This window comes from Hyalella azteca, unplaced genomic scaffold (genome assembly GCF_000764305.2).
Source record: "Hyalella azteca isolate HAZT.00-mixed unplaced genomic scaffold, Hazt_2.0.2 contig10672, whole genome shotgun sequence".
Taxonomy (NCBI): Eukaryota; Metazoa; Arthropoda; class Malacostraca; order Amphipoda; family Hyalellidae; genus Hyalella; species Hyalella azteca.
In genome coordinates this window covers 939,483-944,403 of record NW_025940701.1, presented here as the reverse complement: position 1 = coordinate 944,403, position 4,921 = coordinate 939,483, and positions in this window count along the sequence as shown.

Genomic DNA, 4,921 nt, shown 5'->3' with positions numbered 1-4,921 from the left:
TTAGTTTGGACTTCAACGCCCAGACTGCGTTTCGTTTTTGTCTCCGGTTTTGGGAGGCAGGTATTGTTGCGTTCAATAAACTCTAAAATCGATTTTTGTATAGAAATTTATACCTACATAGTGTCAAAAAAATAATTGTTATTTATTGTTCCTCATTTTAAGAAATCAGCAAATACTTAACTTGTATGGAGAGAGAAAAATTTTAAAGCTAAATTGACTCGAAAGCCAATTTAATTATAATACGTTGAAACTACAGCAAAAAATTTGCACTGTAAAATTTCCTTCTGTGATCGATTGGCCGTATATTAGAATGAGTAAAAATAGGTTAAGAGTGCATAAATTTTATACGGAAATATTACTTAAATATTAAGATTTGAATTTATCTAATTTGTTAAAATTTCCGAAACATAAAATATATTAACGGTTATTAGAATAGTACAAATTTTTACCTTCGTATTTGTGCCTCCGAATATTACCTAATAAATAACAAGTGTACTGAATTCAAGAGTATAAGAGTATAATGGCAAGCTGTATTTAGGAAAATTCCTGTTACCTAACAATCTATTTGCGTTCACCAGCCTCGTAAGCTGGTCAAGGAGATTTAGTGTCTCCTAATATGTTCGGCATTTTTGTAGTGCATGGAATAAATGGTGAGCGAACCTGAGGGATTTCTCATTTTTTGACCTTTAACAATGATGCTGTAATGTGCTATTACATAATAAGCTTCGGAGATGATACAAAAAGAGCGGTTTTATTTTTCATGTGGTGTGAATACTAACTCATTGGGAGGTAATAGCCATGAATGAGATGTAGCCTACTACTTCAAAAAATATAACTCAGTACTCACTGCAGTGAGTGACAGAGAGCGCATTTTCTCGTCGAGGAAAACTTGAGGTCACGGACAGACGGACAGACAGACAGACGGACGGACAGACATGGCGAGCACAATAGTGAATTTTTTCCATAAATGAGAAAATGCGCTAAAAAGGAGTAATTTACATAATTTTGGCAATAAATGAGCTTAATGCCAGCCTGCATGTTCAAGCAATCGCTGCAAGCACGAAGCTTCCATGCAGTGCATTTAATTGAAATGAATCGACATGTTCAAAGCGCATGACGACGAGTGAAGATAAATTAGCAACTTAGTCTCAGGTAGGATTGCTTCTATTTTTATAATCTCTAAAACACTTTAATTGGCTTCGCAAACGCCGACAAATCAGCTTAAAATTTCTGGAGCCTCGGCGAACGATATTTTAGTATTGGAAAATCCTTGGCCGTTAACAGTCAATTTTTATGCACCAACCGCCTGAGGAATATATTCACTGATATCTGACAAAAATATTTGCAAATATCAGCATGAAACAATTATATTCTGTGTAGGTTTGATACTAATACACAAGCAAGTGAATTTTCTTCCTTGAACTCCGTTTAATTATTCAGTCTTGGAGGCCGAAGGACATTCACTCATGAATAAATTAAGCAGCTTACATCTATAAACTGATTATTTTGTAAAATTCAAGACTAATAGTGGCCGAGTAGCACGGTTTTGATGTTTATTTTATAACTGCGATTTTTATATATGTTAAATTAAAAACGAGAGTACGGAGTTTCAATCAACATTTCGATATTTTTTCGACTTTGCAACCAAAAAAAATCCAGCAAGATATCATAATAATTAAAATTTCTCATAAAAATCAATTATTTTACATTAATCAAATAGCACGCATCAAACCGTAATATTTTCCACACCCAAAAGTAAAAAAATTTTTATTTCATTGTTCTACATTTGCACGTGCTAAGTTCATACGTAAGTAATGCACGTGCTAAGTTCATTATCAAAAGACGCCATAAAAAATTGTTGGAGTTGCATTTCACCGAAATTCAATTGACGTTACAGTACTCTCAATGCTAATTAAAAATTACGAAAAGATAGAAATAATCACCAAATTCACGAATAAATCACAAAATTCGCCAAAAAAATAAAAAAAATCACGGAGAAACCACAAAAGTCACGGAGAAATCACAAAATTCACCGAGAAATCACCTAGTTCATAGAGAAATTGCAAAATTTACCGAGAAATCACCAAATTTATGGAAAAATCACAAAATTCACCTAGAAATCACCAACAAAACACCCGAAAAATTTTCAGTTTATCACGGTTTCATGCAAGCATGTCTGGCTCGTTAAGTGAGCTGAAGAGAGACTACAATATAAGCGTCCTCGAAGGAAGCAATCGGCCACTCTATGACACTCAGTGCGCTAATTATTAAGGACTTTCAGACCGGACTTATTGCAAGCTGATTATCCAAAGTGTCCTTCTGACATATAAAAGCAAATGCGCTTCGCGTTGAATTGTTATTTATAACATCGGCAAGCACTGTAAATATTTCTATTTATTGTAATATGAATTAGTAGTACAGAACCCATAGGTTAAGGAGAGGCTGCATCAGACTACAGGTATGAATAAATTTATTGTTGGTCTATTCAGAACTTATGATGAACTGAACCTTGGAGCAAATTTATATGACGAGGTTGAAATCAAACATAGACTATTTCCTTGGTGAATTAATTTAAGAAATTATAATTTTTGCTATTCACCCAGGTTTGTTTAGTCATTGAACAACCGCCACATGATTGCTTTAAGTGTGAGAATCATGGACGATATGGCAGCGTATGGCTTATGTCAAGCAGCTATTGCTGGTTTTATACTAGAAATTTTGGCTAATTGTTTTTGAGCGTGATATGTTAATTTATCTCCTTGAAAAATACAATCATGTTGATATAGTTCGCGGGACATAATTCTAAACCTCCCAATAAAAACCTATTGCATGAAATTAAAAGGCATAAAAATTTTGATGCTCATGGTTTATTAAAAATAATTTAATGCGTTCAAACAATGATGGACATAAATCCTCGTATGGGATTTCCGAAAAGTTTTTATGAGTACCTATCTTAATTCGCTAAAATTTCGCAATGAGAACCGTTACCAATAGGTACGATAAACAATTTATCAATCTATCTCCAAAATGCGTTCTATCGTGGTAAGTAGGCACATTTCAGAATTAGCCAATTCTCCTTTTTTCGCCTTTAAAAAAATTAGCCAATTGTACCTTTAATAAATAATATAGATAAATTAATGAATTAAATAGGTTACTAATCATGAGCGACAGTTAATTACCGCTTGACCACAATGTCAAAATCCAAATAAGTCATAAGTCCGCGCGGTCATATGTCCGCGAAACACACGTGTCTTGATAATCTATGAATGTTCAAGAAAGATGCCTTTATCAAACTACACTTCAATGTACGCATGATCTACCAAAGCCGCGTCATTAACTTCATGCTGTGAAAATTTGCCTCTGCGTGGTCCATTGAACTGTTATGGCAGAGAAGATTAGCCAAATCATTCAAAGATTATAGCTTCAATGATCTCAAAGAGAGGGAGGAAAATTGTTCTGTCTATAATTGTCTGAATAAAATTTCCACGTGTGTTGTTTTCCGGATAAATGAAGCCAACTTCGGTGGATCGTTGGTAAATTATTTGGTTAACAACCGAGGGGGGGGGAAAGACGCAATCGTCAAAAGCCATTAAATGCAATTTTTTTGACACAAGTGAACGCAGTTTTTGGCGCATGCGAATGCAATTTTTGGCACATGTAAACGCAGTTTTTAGCACGTGTGAATGCAATTTTTGGCACGTGTGAATGCAATGTTTGGCACGTGTGAATGCAGTTTTTGGCACGTGTGAATGCGATTTCTGGCACGTGTGAATGCAATGTTTGGCACGTGTGAATGCAATGTTTGGCACGAGTGAATGCGATTTTTGGCACATGCAAACGCAGTTTTTGGCACGTGTGAATGCAATGTTTGGCACGTGTGAATGCAATGTTTGGCACGTGTGAATGCAATGTTTGGCACGTGTGAATGCAATGTTTGGCACATGTAAACGCAGTTTTTGGCACGAGTGAATGCGATTCCTGGCACGTGTGAATGCAATTTTTGGCAAGTGTGAATGTAATTTTTGGCACTTTTTGGCATATTTAAATGCAATTTTGGTACGCGCTCTCGTTTTTTATTAGCCGCAAAGCACATTTAAATTTAAGAGCGACAGCCATGCCAACAGAACATTGTCGATTCTATCCAATTAAATTTTACTTTGCAGAAAACCAGAGTGTTAGCCTGAAATTATGCGTTCATCCAGATATTCATCGCAAAATAAAAATAAACCTAAACTTCATGGCGTACTAATTATACTACTCAAATTCATAATGAAATGAAATGAAATAACTCTGTAATAAAAATGAAACTTAAAGCGACGGGCAACGGTTAGTTAATAATTTATTTTGAAGTTTCCGATTTACAGCATAATATTGAGTAGAATTAAATCCAACCATTAAATAACTATGGAACATTTATGATACTTTGCAACCGTCAAATCAACACGATTTTAATGCTGAAGAAAAGGAGCGTAAATTTTCGTTTTCCTGGAACGTTTAACTGACAGGAAAACTGAGTAATTGTTATGTAATTTGTTATGAAAATTATAATTGTTATGAAAAACAACACAAGCTGAGACGATCCCGATCTGCGATGTTGATTCCATGACAGCAAAAACTTGAGGTTCAATAATTTTCGTGTAATAAGATCACGTGCCCCTTATAGAGACATGAACATTTTTATCTATTTTCACTAAAATAAATGATTCTAATAATATTAGGCGACGCACACTAATATCTGGGTTCATACGTCAATATCACGCTAATATCGGGCAGCGTGCGTCAATATCACGCTAATATCGGGCAGCGTGCGTCAATATCACGCTAATAACGGGCAGCGTGCGTCAATATCACGCTAATATCGGGCAGCGTGCGTCAATATCACGCTAATATCGGGCGGCGTGCGTCAATATCACGCTAATAT